The sequence below is a fragment of the Balaenoptera musculus genome, chromosome 7 (genome assembly GCF_009873245.2).
Source record: "Balaenoptera musculus isolate JJ_BM4_2016_0621 chromosome 7, mBalMus1.pri.v3, whole genome shotgun sequence".
NCBI classification, from domain to species: domain Eukaryota; kingdom Metazoa; phylum Chordata; class Mammalia; order Artiodactyla; family Balaenopteridae; genus Balaenoptera; species Balaenoptera musculus.
In genome coordinates, this window is record NC_045791.1 from 83,278,838 (window position 1) to 83,295,907 (window position 17,070).

A 17,070-nucleotide genomic window follows, 5' to 3' on the forward strand; every position below is an offset into this window, starting at 1 on the left:
GTTAATTTTTACTGAATTCTTTCCCAGCTTCTAGGGAAATGATCATTTTTCTCTTTTGTACTTATAAAAATACGTACTAAAAATATTTAGTATTTAGTATTTCCTGATACTGTACTCTTCTTACACTCCTGGGATGAAAGCAACTTGGTCATCATGCATTATTCTTCTAATATATGGCTGAGTTACATTTGCTAATATTGAGGATTTCTGATTTTTGTATTTTGAGAATGTCTAGAGTTTTCTTGTGTGCTTTGGCAGAATTAGGTGTTAATATAATATTTTAAAAAACAATTTATAAAAATCTATGTTCCTGAACAGTTAAAAAGCATTGTAGTTATAATGTTACTTAGAAAGTTGCCTGGGCCTACTAGTGTTTTGTGCAGATCAGGTTTTCAAATTTATCTGCATACAATTTAGCAATGTGACCTCTTACGTTTAATTTTCTAAATATCTGTGACTCATTCTCGTATTCTGTGTATGTCCATACACATACGTGATATTTGTGCTTTCTCCTTTTGTTCATGATTGGGTTCAACAGGAGTTTATCTGTTTAATATTTTTACCAATATCCTCCCCCAAAAAACAAAAAACAAAACAAAAACCTCTTGGATTTATCAGCACCTCCATGTATTTTCTAATTCATCAATTTCTGCTTTTATATTTGTTCATTCTTTCTGCTTACTTTCCCTTTATTATTTTGTTAACTTCTTGGGCTGAATTCTTTTATTTTCATTCTTTTCTTGCTTAGTAATTTGTTTACATCTATGAATTTTCCTGAGTACTGTTTTAATCATATCCCATAGGTACTAATACACAGAATTCTGATTATCAATACTTTCTAGTTGATTTGGATTTTATTTTTTTATTTCTCCTTTGACCCAAGAGTTATTTAATTTTTTCAGATGGTAGAGTTTTATGCTTCCCTTTGTTTTAGTTCTAGTTAAGAATAAGAAGCATTGGGAATTCCCTGGCGGTCCAGTGGTTAGGACTCCGTGTTTCCACTGCCGGGAGCCCAGGTCCAATCCCTGGTCAGGGAATTAAGATCCCACACACACAAAAAAAGAATAAGGAGCATATTGGTATCTGAGTGATTCTCTGGGCCCAGCAAAGGAACCAAGTTTCCAGAGCTCTGAAGACAAGGGGTAACACCCCAAAATATGGACTTATTTTCCACTCCACCTTCATTGGCCTAGCAGCTGCCAAGAACAAAGGCTGCATCTCCAGATACCTAGCAAACAAACGCAGTACTGCTTCATGAATTGATTGCTTCTCTGAGGTGCCCACAAGTGTATTTGGGGAGAAGCTTCACGAGTAAGTCGAGGAACGGCTGTCTTATGAGACTGGAGAGATTCCACAAAAGAATGGATGTCATGAAGGAGGCAATGGTTCAGGCAGAGAACAGCTGCTGAGATTACAAGGAAGTTGGAGAAACAGAAGAAACACTTGAAGAAGGAAAAGAAACAGCTGGCTGCAACTGCCCTCACATCTTTAGAAAACAGCAGCAGTGTAGAGGAGGAGTGTGAGGAAGGACAAAGGTGCTGAGACCTTGCTGAGAGCCCAGAGAGCTGACTGCAGCACACACCCATCCCCTGGGCAAGTGTGTTCTGTCCTCGGCTGCCTCCCAGGAGTGTAAGACCCCGAATGATGAAAAAGTAAAAGCCCCAGTAGGCTCCTCAGGAGAATGGAATGGAAGACCCATCTCTTTCTCCAAACCCAAGAAAAAGAAATCAAGGAGAAGCTGGTTAGCAGTGATCTTGAAAAGACAGCTAGCAGTGGAAGCCTTCCCAAGAGGAAGAAATCGTTCCCCAAAGAGGAACCAGTTAGTGACCCTGAAGTCAGAAACGAGAGTGCCCCCAAGAAAAAGAGGAAATTCTCTTCCAAGGAGCAGCCGCTCAGCAGTGGACCTTTAGAGTCTGCTGGCAGCAAGAACAGCAGGTCTAAGGAAAAGTTCTAAAAGCTATCCCAGGAAGATCAGAATGGACACTTCACTGGTGGGGCATAACCCACGGAGTATTTCTCAACCCATCCCCTATATCCTAATAAAAACAAATTCACAAGGAAAAAAGAAAAAGAAGGAGCATTATCTGCATATATCTCTATTTTGGATTTGACTGAGTTTTTATTTGGGGATTAACAGATATTCCTGGGAAAGAGTATTCATTGTTTCCAGGGTATGCTGTTAGTTGTATCATATATCATGCTATTAACATTCACTATGATATTACTTATTTCGTTTGCTTTCTCTATCTACCAAGAGCTGGAAGAGATGAATCAAAATCTCCTACTATCATCTTATTTGTTTCTCCTTGTATTTATTTTACAAATTTTAAAGCTGTATTATTTGATACAGAGATTCATGACCACTAGACTGTCACTCTTTATCCATTAGGAAATGCAACTCAATTGATGCTTTTTGTCTTGAATTCAACCTTGTCTGACACTAATACCTGGACTCCATATTTTGGATTTGAACTTGCTGGTTAAGTCTTTGCCCATCATTTTACTCTCAGGTTTTCTGAGGCACTGTTTTAGATCACAGGTCAGCAAACACTGGCTTATAAGACAAATTTGGCCCATTGCCTGTTTTTGTAAATAAAGTTGTATTGGAAGGCTGTTCTGTTCATTCATTTACATGTTGTATATGACTGCTTTCACGCTGTAACAGTAGAACTAGTAGTTGTACCACAAAGCCTAAAATATTTACTAAATTATTATTTGTTGGTCCCTTTTTTAGATGCATCTCTTAACAGGTTTGACTTTTTTGCACCAATCTGAGTCATTTTCTTTTAGTAAATGGGTTCATCCAATTAATAATTTTGTATTTACTTACATGACAAATGTTTCATCTTAATTTTATTACCTCATTTTTTGTATTGTTTTTAGCTTTCAATTCTATCTTATTACATATTTCATTATATAGTCTATTTTCTTGGAAGATTTATAGTCTGTGTCCTTTAAATAACATTTCTTTACTCCAAACTAAGAAAATTAGTATATTTAGCATTATTGTGATTAATCTCATGTTATGAATGAGAAAAATTTCCGTTTTTGTTAACTACCTACCCATTCCAACTCAGTATTTCTTCCTTAGATTATTATTTTTACATTGCTATAGCTTATGACATTTGAACGTTTGTCCTACATTTAAAATTATTCGATGCTAATCACTAATCTTTTAACTTCGTTTTCAATTCATCTCTTGATTCAATAGTTCATAAAATAGTTACCTCCCTTTTCCACATTCCCCACCAAGGACTGACTTATGGAAAATAAGCCATGGCTTTTGTTTAAAAATATATGTCAACTGAAATTATACTTAAACTATAGCTTGCCTGGACGTAAGTCTTGGATCATATATTTTTTTTGTCTATTGACTTTGTATAATTTTTTTCCATGTCTCCTAGAATGTAAAAGCCTGAGGCCAGCCTCTTTTATAGGAGGTTTGATTTTTTTCCCCCCCACTTTAACCTAACAATAAAAGTCTTTATGGGAATTCCCTGGCGATCCGGTGGTTAGGACTCAGCACTCTCACTGCCAGGGCCAGGGTTCAATCCCTGGTCGGGGAATTAAGATCCCGTAAGCCACGTGGTGTGGCCAAAAATTTTAAAAATTAAAAAAAAAAAAAGTCTCTATATTTAAATACTAGAAACCATTCTAGAATTTCAATTCGTCTTTTATTGTGGGAAACTCTTCCTTAGTATCTTGAATTTTTTTTTCTACTTCATTTATTCTATTGTATTCTTCAGGGGTACCAATTATTGGTATGCTAGATTTACTGTCTTCCATATCTGTCTCCGTCTCTAGTCTTTATTTTTACTTTCTCCATTTTGGATTGCTCAAATTTCTCAAGCTCACCTCCATTATCATCAGCTATAGTGTATATGTGCTGCTTTGAAAGTGACCTTCATTTCTACAATGACTATATTTTCCTCTTTTATTTCATACCCTGGTTCCATGAGCTCACTCTTGTATCTTATTTATTTCTTGAGCTTTTGTATCTCATCTTTAAACTCCTGTTTCAGAGGAGCCATGTCTCACCCCCAACTCTGCACACCACCTCCCAGCATAAGGAACTATTTATTCATAATTTTCACTTTCTCTGTTCTTTCTGAAAATGATCAACTCCAACACTCTTCCCTTAAGGCTTGACTCAATGTTGGATTAGTCTCCCCAACTCACAGTGGCCCACATGGCATAGATTAGGGGATGATAATTTAGGCTTTATTTCTCTTCAGTTGACCAGATCAGCAGCTATATGGCTGCATGCTTCCAGTTTCTCCTCTACTCTCAACTTCTTGCAAAAATAGTACGACTCTACGGTTTGTTATTCAACCCCACCTCTCCTGACACTCAGGGAGCACAATGTATATACCAACTTTGACATTCCTAGTAAGGGGATCACTAGTTTCGTCCTCATGGTGTGTCACCTACTTGGGAGGAAGCTGCTCCCCCCACTTTGCTTGAGTTCTACAGAGGAAATCATCCTCTCCTTGCATCCTCTCTTGCCCTGGTTCCATTCCCACTGCACTTAAATAGCACTAATTCATATATTCTGATTATAAGGTTTTTTTTAGCTATCAAAGATTGAGTTTTTCTTCTGTTTCTCATTCTCCTTATTCTTTTCAGTTGGTTTAGAGAACAGAGATGCCAGTATTCTGACATCATTAACCAGAAGTATCTTTTAAAATTCTGTACAGTAAAATGTACCAAAATAAAATCAAAATCATAAAACAAATTATCTAATTTTTACAACAAACATATTCCTTATGTTATTTTCTCTTTATTTTAAAGAATCAACATGTTATTAAAGAAGTTACTAAACTTGATTCATTTTCACTATGTCAGATCCATGTGATTCTAGCTTTAATGACAAGTATTTATTTATTAAACACTGATGGCAAGTCCATCATTTTTGGAGAAGCTATAGAGGATACTAATAGTAAAAGACATAATTTTTTCCCTGAAAAGATTATAATCTATGCAATGAGATGCACTCAAAAGAAAGGAAGTGAATAACTGGAGGACTTCACCCAGAGCTCTGAGCACCCAGGCGCCTCTGGTCTCACTAAGCCCAAGGACAGGTCCTCTGTCCAGAGCAATGGATGTCTTCCTCTTTGTGCCCCCTCCTCCGGCCAGCCCTAGCCTCAGAACACAGCTCAGTTGTCACCACATGCAGATTCCCAAAGGCTGAGTTAGTTACATGCTCCTCTGAGGTACTCTGTGCATTTCCCTGTTTTAACCCTTATCACATTCTACTTTAATTGCCTGTTCTTCCGTTGTCTTCCCTCTTAGGAAATAAGCTCCTAGAGGGATAAACAGTTTTCTGTTCATTATATCCCAGAGCTTAGCATAGTATCCAGAAGTTAATAGCTGCTCAATAAGTACATGCTGCCTACATAAATAGCTTCTGTGTAGTACCTCAATTCTAGGTTGTCTACCCAAAACAGGTTACTAGATTCACCCACCAATCATCAAGTAATTTTAAAAAAATCACTAAGTTGGTACTTCAGACAGTCTACACAATAATTTCTAATAGTCATAGCCATATACCAAGAGAAAGTATAATTTAGAAGCTTTAAATTTTTTGAATATTGCAGTACATCTGAGGTAACACCAAACGTTTCATCAAATAGATTCACATAACTTGCTACCCAATGTCTATTTGGCAAATAATGTTTTTTAAAACAATGTAAGAATGAATTAAAATCTACCTATTCAACTTCCTCCTAACTCTAAGAATTCATTAATCTATCCAACTGCCCTCTTTCAGCATTTGCCACAAGGAGCCAAAGCTCTTGCTAACGATCTCTATGCCATTACAAATAGATGTTTAATTGCAACATCTTATAAACAACTTCTCTTCAACCTTAGTTTTTTTTACATCTACCTGTGATTATTTTTTTCTATTAATATTTCTTTGATTTTTAACGTTTTAAAGTCCTACTAAAAGCCAACCTTCCATCTCCTTTTTGAACAATCACCTACCTGTTCTCCATTTTCAAATCCCTCTTTTAAAAGGCCAATTCAGGGACTTCGCTGGTGGCGCAGTGATTAAGAATCGGCCTGCCAATGCAGGGGACACAGGTTCGATCCCTGGTCCAGGAAGATCCCACATGCCGTGGAGCAACTAAGCCCGTGTCCCACAACTACTGAGCCTGTGCTCTGGAGCCCGAGCGCCACAACTACTAAAGCCCGCACGCCCTAGAGCAACTACTGAGCCCGAGTGCCTAGAGCCTGTGCTCGGCAACAAGGGAAGCCACCGCAGTGAGAAGCCTGTGCACAACAAAGAGTATCGCTGCTCGGCGCAACTAGAGAAAGCTTGCGCATAGCAACAAAGACCCAATGCAGCCAAAAATAAATTAATAAAAAAAATTTTTAAAGCCCAATTTAATCTTTATACTTATATTTTCAATTCCCTAATGTATTCAAACTCACTTTATATACCATAAAAGGAAAGAATGTTGGGGGACAATGGCCCTCTGCTTTGAAATCTAACTTCCTTCTTAATGGGTATTATTTAATATCAAAACCACTTTGTCTATAGGGACTTCCCTGGCAGTCCAGTGGTTAAGACTCTGCACTCCCAATGCAGGGGGCACTGGTTCGACCCCTGGCCGGAGAACTAAGATCCTGCATGTTGCACGGCACGGCCAAAAAAAAAAAAAAAAAAAAATCACTTTGTCTATAAACTGGAAACAACTATTCATCTGGTCTTCTCTACATTAACAGGTTTTTCCTTTTAAATTAAAGAAGAAATCATCACAAAAGCGCTAAGGTAGCTCTCAGGGGAAGAAAAAATAACTATATATTTTTCATCTTCTACATCTAGCCTTCCACCACTGAAGTTCTTTACCCCTACTCCACCAAAGGTGAAGTTCACATGGCCTTCACTCATTGACATTCATTGTAAGATAAAATAAGAGAGGAAACATATAATGTATAAAGTCCACATGATCTTGGTCAAATGTTTTATAGACCCTAATATTTAAATACAATCCCAATGACTAATCCATTTAGAACTATACCTAAGCTCTACCTTTTAATACACAATGAATATCACTAAAAAAAAAATCCTAACCAGACTAAATTTATCACAGCTATAGTACATACTATATTCAGCTGTGGAAATAGCTTCTTTAGAATTAGAATACAAACAGATCTATGCTCCCTTAAAGAACAGAATTAAGGTAATTAAGCACTTAAAAGCAGCAGTAGAATATACACCCTTATTAATTATTACCAAAAATAACTATTACTGAGAATAGACTCACAGAAAGAATATTTTCACAGCAAACATATCCATATACTGAAATTCAAGAGAAGGAAATACGGGTAGGTGTAAAAAAAAAAAAAATCCTCCTTGATATTACATGCTGAGTTTAATGAAAAATAAATTCCTTTCCATAGTTTCTTTCTTCTTGCAAATACGGAGGAATAAGACATTAGCAGGGAGAAAAGTAAGAAAGGTAAGCTTTTAACAAAAGCAACCTTCAGCCCTTTCGGTCTTCCAACAGCAACCATAAACCAATTTGCAAAACTTTGAACATTATTCTCTTTGGGACTGCTACTGTATCACCTCCATGTGGAATCTCTGCATGTCATTACTGTTCTTTTGAGTCTCGAGTTTCAGAAGCACGTTCATTTCACTGCCACAGCATTTTCCCCTAATTGCCATCTGTAATTTTATATTCTACCCCCTTTTTAGAGCCTGGACCTACAACATACCTTACAATTTTTTCTAATCCAACATGAACCTAAATTCTCAGAATGTTAGTTTTCTAATATATTTAATACAAACGAAAAGAAGTTTTACTTATCCCAGATCATATAAAGTCTTAAAAAGCGTGTCCCCCCTACTTTAAGCTTTTTTTGAAATGAATTTTAATTCAACTTCATGGAGCATAAAAATGTGATACTAAACAGATTATTATTATTATTGATTTTTTAAAAAACCAGCAATATCCCACATATCAATTTGAAAAGTAGTAAAATTAGACTCAGAAATGATCAAAATCTATCAACTGATGTGATTCAAAGAGAAAGATCGTGAGAAAAAACTGCCTATCACCCCAAAATATAAACAATATTCAACATAAAGTTCAAACTAGAATATTTAAAAATAAATTGCTTATTGAATGTCTATTATGTGCCAAACACTGTGCTCAAACAGCACTGTACAAATAAGTTTGCATTGTGAATTTTAATTAAAATGGCCTTTAGGCTAGTCGAGTTCTTTACCTTATTTATTAGAAAGGTAAGGCTAGCTCATGCAGCAGTTGAGAGCACTTACTGGCTTTAGTGGGTATCAGAGATGGTGCTTCAATCTGGCTCTGCTAATTACTGGGTGTTTGACCTTGGGCAAGTTATTTAGGTTTCAGTTTTCTCAGTTGTAAAGAAAGGATTACAATAGTATGTACCTCATCCAGTCACTTAGGAGAATTAAATTAGGTATTTCATGTGCATGGTACCTAGCACATACTAATCACTTAATGCTAAGTACTATTAGAAACAGTAAGTAGTAGTTTATTGGTATTATTTTACTCAAAGATCTGCAGGGCTGAAATGCAGTCTCCAGCTGCTGCTGGTTTTCTGAATGGTACAACGTAATTCTCGGTTAAGTCAGGCCCTCCCACCTTCTTGAGGCTAGGGTAACAGAATCCACTGAGAACTGTTTTCTATAATCCATATTAAAAATCTAATATTAAAAATATCTTCTCCATTCTACAGAACATCTATATTCCTGGTGTTCTGGTGTTCTTAGGATGACAATACTAGCAGAATGAGCAGTGTTTCATTGGGTTACAGCATTTATTAGCTCCAGTTAACAATCCTTTACAACAAATGCTTTCTGAGTTTCTATCCATGCCACAGTCACTCTCAATTGTTACAGAAACCCTATACTGCAGGACAAGATGAAAGAAAAATCAAGCTGTAGTTCTAGTCCTCAAAGTTCTTTTGTTCTAAGAATCTGAAACCAATGGCCTCTTTGTTGCTAAATTCCAGGTACACCTTTCCATCCTTATCTCACTTGACCTCTCTGCGGCACCTGACACTTTCTCTTTCTTGAAAACTCTCTTTCTGGCCGCTCAGTTAAAGCTTCTCTTGAACCCACACTTAAATGTCAATGTTCCCCAAGATTCTCTTAATCTTGTTTTATAGGGATCCAAGATGAAATGCCTACATGGGCCACAGGGGTGGGCCATGGCCAGACTTTGGCAAACTTTGCTTATCTAAAGGCAGCAGACTCAAACCAGTTCCAACAAGTTGTTGCGATTAAAACACACCGGCGAGCGTGGACCCAAGGTTTCCAGATCTTCCAATTTTTCAAAGAAGACAAAAATCCAAATTTTCCCACAAAATCTTTTCCATGTCAGCAGCTCATTTAAACTGTTGAAATACAAGATGCGTGACCTTGAGCAAGTTATTTTACAAATCTGTTTCCTCATCTATAAAGTGTCAGTGATAAAGTCACACACAAACAAAGAGTGAATGTCAAACAAAACATTTTTACAGGCTTTCATTTTAATGTCTGCTCTACATCTACCCCAAGACTAGATTATCCCAGGTTTCAAGCAAATGTATAAAACTGTGAATATGCATAAATGCATTTTACTGGAGAAGGGGCCAGAAAGTTCATCAGATTCCCAAAAAAGACTAAGAACCACTGACTAAACCAAATTTTTCTAATTCTACAACTTCAGCTGTTACCTATACGAGGATGGTTCCCAAATCTACATCCGGTCAACCTATGAAGACCACTTTTACCTCCGTAACAGCCTCTCCACTGACCTCTCCATCTCCACTGCCACCTCGTGAGTCCAAACCTTCAATCTCTTCTCAGCAGCTGTCTCACTTGCCCTCCTTTGTTCCACTTTTTGTACGATTCAAATCTTCTAAAATGCAAATAATTTATTTAGCCAAAGGCCTACATAAATGTAAAATGAATCCAAATCCCTTGGCCTAAGTACAAACTCCTTAGGACCTGGTCAGGCTGACCACTCCCTCTCCCATTATAGATTCCTACTCCCCCAATTCCTACAATTTGCAATACAGAATACTCCTTTGTCCTTAGGCATTTATTAGTACTTGCAGGTCCCACCTCCTGGAATGCCTTTCTAACTCCTCCCATTCGCTCAGGGCAGAAATCCCCCCCTGGAAAATGCTAACTGCTTGCCCTTAGGCCAGAATAAGTAGGTTTCCTTCCTGCAGGCTAAACTATCCCTCACCATTCAAAGATGTAAATGTCAGCTTTATTTTTCTTCTGCACTAGACTGAAAACTCCTCAAGGGCAGACAATGTGTCTTTTTATTACAAGGCCCAGGGCTACCACTAAAGAAGCTAATCTGTTAAATGAATGAAACAGCACTGGCTTCAGCAAATCCTACCATCACCTCAGATAAACATCCTACCCTCCCAAGGTGAGCCTACCAAAGCCACAGACTACTCAGCCCTTCAAAGCCACGCAACACACACAGCTGCAGGCAGATAACTTCAAGAGTTTAAAAGGAGCTAGAAGTAAACCCACCTTCTTTGCCCACTGGTGTACTTACCACTCCTTTACATTTACCAACTCACAGAGTTCAACGACAGAGACTAGACTAACATCAAGCTACTGAAACTTTCTGTGAATATACTGCTGATTTTTTACTGGCACAAAAATATTTATTTGCCCCATGAAAGTAATTATTATATTGTATCTGTACTCAAATACTTATTAGTATTAATATATGCTGAGTCAAGCACTCATTCACATTGAAAAATTCGCATCGAGAATATTAAAAAATCTTTAAAGGAAAATATTGTATAAAGGTCACACACCAGGCACCACTCTAAAGGCTTTATGTGCAATTCCTCATTTAATCATCACAGCAACCCTATGAAAAAGGTGTTATTATCATCCCCTTTCACAGATGAATAAACTGAGACTTAATGAAAGTAAGTAATTTATCCAAGTTACATAGGTAGGATTCAAAGCCAATTTGTCTCCACAGCCCAAGCTTTTAAGCAATACAAAACTATACAACATTGTTAAATGGAAGATCCTGAAATTATGTGGTACGTACATACAATCACAAAATAGGGAAAAACACACACACACAACAAAATGTTAACAATGGTTATCTCCTGAATGGGATGAATATGAGCAAATATTACCTTTAGTCAGAAAAAAAGCAAACAAACAAGAGAAATAGTACAGACGGTGCTAATACAAAAGTAGAGTGGGCTAGGGGAATTAAGAGCCAAGCACATGGGCTATCTCATCTAATCTTTACATCATTACATCAAAAAAAAGTTATTTCTATTTTATAGATAAAGACTGAGGAACCTGCCCAGTGGAAGAACTGGGATCAGAACCCAAGGCCCAGCCCAAATACGGCTGACTGCAGGATACTATGCTACAAATGAAATGCAACCAAAAAGCTGTCTTAAAACCAAGTCACATTCTGGGAGAGAATCAGAACCAAGTAGTCTGGCATCTTAAGTGCAAGGAGGGGAAAAAAGAAAGACCTAAGGTTTTCATTTTAAGCTGATCAAAAGTAACTCTGCAAGTGTCCCCAAAAAGCCAGGACCAGCCATTACAGTTGGGGTTCTGGAACAAACTCATACCTAAAGGAAGTGGGGAGGAGACTCCACTGCTGTTTGTTTTGCAAAGCACAGAGTCACATTAGCATAAGTTAAATGGACTTGGATGGGACACCATTGTATATGCAGTGGAGTATCTCCTTTGGGGACAATTTGCTGCCTCCACCCCAGTCTCACCAATTCATCAATTGTTTACAAGTTACCAGGTGTGTGTGGGGAGACACGGAGTGCTACCCGTCTCAGAATATTGCTGTTAACTGTATTCACATACAAATACCTCTCATTATCAATAACTACTGTTCCAAAGCTGGATAGTGAGAGCTACTAACGCTGGGGAAACATTTCAGGTAAGAATGAATGGATCAGCATTTTTTTTTTGAAATGACATGTTTAATTTTGGGTGCTCTGACTTGGAAATTTTTAAAGCCATCTAAACTATAATTTCATTTCTCTAAAAATAGTACTAACATTACTCACTGAGAAAAATGGTTGGGGTAGGGTATACAAATTTCCTTACACAATCTTTTGGAGGAAAGAAAACGATTACTTCAGACTTATAAATGAAAATTAAACATCTGTTTTTGAAACTAAATATTCAATAGTGAAAAAGTATATTACCTTAGCAACTTAAAATTCATTCAATATTTGCCTTGAAAGTCTTTTCTTAGTTTCAAATACAATGTATTTGAAACCCACCATTCCTTCAAAAATAAAGTAGCCCATGGGGTGATTAGATTAGGAAAGATGTGGAGGCCGGGGGAGTTCAAAACTTTTGGGATTTGTTCATATACAGATTTTGAAAGTCTGGGAATATGACGCCAACAATATACCTTAAAAATATCAAATTATGAGGCAAAGAGATTTTTTTAAACCTTAAAATGTCCTAAGAGACTCGTAGACTGATTTCTTCCATCCAATATGCTCCAAAAATAAGGACAAGCTATAACAGAAGTAATAATTTTGGGTACACAGTATATGAAAACATCGAAATCAATAAGCAATTTCAATTAATCAATAAAGTTAAACAACCATTAAATGTAATTTGCATTTTTGTAAGAAATCCATACAATCTTAAATATCAAGCCTTTCTTAAGTAAAATACTAAATGGCTGGATGGCTGTCATTGTGGAGAAACAGAAGGAGTTTTATTTTAGGCAGACAAAAGGAAAAGAAGACACACTTAGTAAGAATCACAGAAGGAATCTCACTTCCACGCCTAACAGAAGTCAGCACTGACCAAGTCCTGGGTTACCCCTTGCCCTCTGCAAGTACCACCTTGTCCCTGGGTAACAGTGCTCTGGGGGGTGGGGGGGGTTGAGCGGTCAGAATGTGGAACACCTCTGCCAGCCAACTCCAGCCTGCTACCAGGCAGGACACACATACCTACACACAACCTCCTGTCCTAGGTCTGCTAAAAAAAAGCTGGGAAGAAAAGAGCGAATGAAAGAGGAAAAAATCACCTCTCCAAACATGCCCACGCCGGGGGCTGGGAGTGGGGGGCAGGGCACATTAACATTTCGACTTCCACACTAAAGAACACCAGGAGGTTAAGTGTAGCCACAGGAAACATCCCATCCCCGAAAACCAGGAAATCTAGATTTGGAAATTTAAGTTTTCGATTTTTTTTTTTTTTAACTTTCAAAACTCACGGCACCAAAATATAGCTAAAATTGGATCCGTTTAAAACATAGAAAAAAAAAAAAAAAAACCCATACCCAAACCACACCGTGTCAGCTATGTTCAGTTCCCCGAGGACTCTTCCACAGACCCTTTTGAGTTGTGGCAATAACAAGTTTCCTTAAAATGCCCATTTTTCTATTTCTAGGGTCGAACCTAAGAGTATCACAGAAATCCAAATAGTTGTTATCAGAATAAATAAACGACTGATCCTTAAACTGCAGACTTTGTTTCAAGAGCTGCCCTGCCCACCTCCACTCCCTCCTCATTCTTAATGCTTCCCAGCAGGGTCCGTCCTGAGAACCTGGGTCTCCCTCTTGGGTCCCGTCCCCGCGCTTGTTTTCCCGGACATTGACCAAATAGGACAGGAAACTCCTCCATCTGGGGGCTGCTCGAGACATCCAGCCCCCTCGCACTGACAGGCTCCTCACCGCTCCCTACCTCTTTCCCTCAGCAAGGCTGTCCAGAAAAGGGGGCTAGAGACCCAAAGGAGCCCGGGATGGGAGGAGGGTGGGTGCTCAATCTGAACCTAACACCCCTGGTTTCCGGGGTGAGGGCTAAAAAAGCGATTAGGAAAGCCTGCCCCGTAGAAATACCACCTGAATTTACCTCCTCCCTTCCCACTGCAACAAGCCCACTCACTAACTAATAAGCTAAGACAAATCCCTGGAAAACTTTTGCAAACGGGCCGAGAGGGCCCTCTCCCCAGCCGGGGGGCTCCCGGGGAAGGGGCTGGAGTCTACAGCCCTGGAAGGGCTCGCCGGGGAGCGGGCGAGGGGTGCAGGGGCGGAGTACCTTCCACGGACAGGAACTGGCAAAGAGTTTCAAAATAGCCGAGTGCTCTCCCCCACGCCCTCGGGGGTCGCGAGCGCTAGGACCGGGGCTCCCCGAAAGGAGACCAGCCCCCAATTCGGGCCTAAAAGGAAACTTTCCGGGCCGCGGCTGCACCTGACTCCTCACCACCCCTCCACCCCACCCCACGCCCGCCAGGCCGCCCGCCCCGCCCCGGCCTGGCCGCCCGGAGCGCAGAGGAGGGGGAGAAATAAATTCAACTATTACCGGAATCGGGGGTGGGGGGCGTCGGCGAGAGACCGGGGGAGGGGGCGGCTGGGCGCCCATTCCCCGCTCCTAGGCCCTGACGCCCCGGTCCCGGCCGCCCGGGCCTGCCGCCCCGCGGGGGAGCCTTCCGGGGCCCCGCGCAAGATTCGGCCCAGCAGCGCCGCCGTCCCGCCCGGAGGCCCCGGGGGACCCGAAGGGGCGCGGGGAGGCCCAGGGTGCGGGGGCAGGGCGCGGCTGCTGCGGCGCCCGCCGGCCCGAGGCCTAACCGGCGCCCCCCCCACCCCACCCCGGCCCGCGCAGGCCGCGCCGCTCGCCCCGCTCCGGCCCCGGCTGCACCCCCGCCCGGCGGCCCGCCGTCGTCAACCGTGGGCGCCCCCCAGGCCCCCGAGTCTCCAGCCCCCGCCACCCCGGCGCCGGCCCCTCTCACCCTTTCATTCTCTGCCCGGGGCCTGGCGCGGGCCGGCGAATCCCCGGCCTCACGTAAGCGCGCTCGCCGCCCGCCCTGCCTGCGCGGCCCAGCCCGCCGCCCTACGGGAGCCCGGGGATGTGGGCCGGGCCTGGGGCCGCCTCTGCTTACCTTTCAGCTGCTTTTTTTTTTTTCTCCTTCCCCCCTTTTCCCTCGGCTGGTCTGACAGATCAGAGTGAGAGGCGCTGGCAATGGACTAGGAAGCTCGGCCGCCGCTGCTACTGCTCCCCCCTGGGCTCTGGCGAGAGCCTTTCCCTGTCAAGCAAGAGGGGTGAGGATCATATTTTTATTTTGGAAACTAAAAAGTGCTCCCAGGGTCGGTGATTATTAAGGGGAAATCCCTGAATATACTCTCCAGCCAAGAAGGCAGGGCTGCCGGAGCTGCACAAGAAGAGGCAGCAGCCTCCTACAGCACCACTACAGGCACTGCGAGGACATAACACCAGAGAGCCGCTCCTCTGCCCTCCGAAACGACAACTTTCCTACCATCTTGGAGGCAGAGGAAAGGGGGGCCGGGGGGAAAAGTGCACCCGCTCCCGATAAAGTACAAATTTCGACTTCTCATCTCTGGAAAAAAGTCCACACCGGCCGTCTACACCGGCGCCTGGGGGAAAAAGCGGGGAAGAAACTGGGGGTGCTTGAGAAACGTTTGCATTTGCACCAGGGGGAAAAATGTTTCTGCATCTTCTGATGGCAAGAAATCTTTACAAGACACAGGTTTTCCGGTGATTATTGTTTTCTGTTTTCTGTTTAATTTTTTTCCATGTTCGTGAGAGTGGTGTTTGAATTTTTTTTCAGGCTAATAATGATTTTTTTTTCCGTTACAGATCTAAGTTCTGGGTCTGGTGGTCAGTTTATAAATTTGGACTTCAAGAGACTTCCTAGCCACTTTACTTGTCTACTTATTTATACGTTTTTGTATTGATATACAGAGAGATTTATATGTTTCCTTATAGATAAAAATTTGTGTTATATAGTCCTCTCCAAACGGAGATTGCTGGAAGACAGTTGTAAAGGGATGTCTTTTGTCTCCTTTTCTCAAAGCAATGTAAATAAAACCTATTGATTGTCCAGAAGGGCAAGATACAGTTGTTTATTTTTCACAGTGCAAATTAAGGCAGAGATCACTGGAGGCATAAATACAACTTAAGTATAACTGACCACCTTTATAGAAATAATCCTAATGCTGTTATGGTCTGCCCATGAAGAAATGTTACTGTACCACTGAAAACAGATTTTAAAGACAGCTTTAGATTTTCTCTGAGTACAAGTGCTTATTTAGAATTATGTACAGGCATTTAATTTTTATTTTAATTTAGATCCTTTAAGGTTTAGATCTTTGGTGCGTCACACATGTTGCTGTCCACTTTCTGTGTCACAGAATTGAGATATGTGTCTACTGTTGTTAGAGTTGAAATGTTCAGAATTTCTAATGTGCTGCCAAACTGTGTGAAGTGCTTTTAATATATTACAGTGGATGTCATGAGTCTACTTTTTTCCAATAAGCAAAGCTTAGTAGATAGATGGGAACAAAGTCACACAGTGCAGAGCTAACACAGAGGTGAGGGAGAGAAGGGTGCTTGCTGCCCACTTGCAACAATTCCCATAAAACTCTTACTGGAGAAGAACAAATTGCAGAGATATTTTGCTGTTTTTATGAAGAAAGAGAAGAGTACTAGAAAATGAACAAAAGGTCTTTTTGTATGTTCTACAGGGAATGATGAATTGAATCTTGTACGAAGAGTTATTTTTCTGACACAGGTTGGCTGACATAGTGGGAATGAATTTGTAGTAGTAGTGCCTTGCATCAGTAGAATATTTATTTTTAATTGGGGTATAGTTACTTTACAATGTTGTGTTTCTGCTGTACAGTGAAGTGAATCAGCTATATGTATACATATATCCCCTCTTTTTTGGCTTTCCTTCCCATTTAGGTCACCACAGAGCATTGAGTAGAGTTCCCTGTGCTATACAGCAGGTTCTCATTACTTATCTATTTTATACATATTAGTGTATATATGTCAATCCCAATCTCCCGGTTCATCCCACCCACCCCCCCTTACCCCTTTGGTGTCCATACGTTTGTTCTCTATGTCTGTGTCTCTATTTCTGCCTTGCAAACAGGTTCGTCTGTACCATTTTTCTAGATTCCACATGTATGCGTTAATATACAATATTTGTTTTCCTCTTTCGACTTACTTCACTCTGTATGACAGTCTCTAGGTCCATCCAGGTCTCTACAAATGACCCAATTTAGTTCCTTTTTATGGCTGAGTAATATTCCA

General features: G+C 40.6%; 1 protein-coding gene and 1 long non-coding RNA gene across 3 annotated transcripts in view; one reads left to right on the forward strand and one right to left on the reverse strand.

Annotated features, from left to right (window-relative positions):
- INO80D (INO80 complex subunit D) overlaps positions 1-15,020 on the reverse strand; it is a 61,036-nt gene extending 46,016 nt beyond the window's left edge. The window contains exon 1 of one of the 2 annotated variants that reach the window (XM_036858169.1): positions 14,897-15,020. The gene's annotated coding sequence lies outside the window, so the exon portion shown is untranslated. The remainder of the gene's footprint in view (positions 1-14,896) is intronic. The other variant, XM_036858168.1, reaches the window with a different exon arrangement.
- LOC118898162 lies at positions 14,659-16,261 on the forward strand. Its single transcript, XR_005020629.1, has 2 exons — positions 14,659-14,799; positions 14,955-16,261. It is a non-coding gene; the product is annotated as an uncharacterized LOC118898162 (long non-coding RNA).
- Positions 16,262-17,070: the final 809 nt, after the last annotated feature.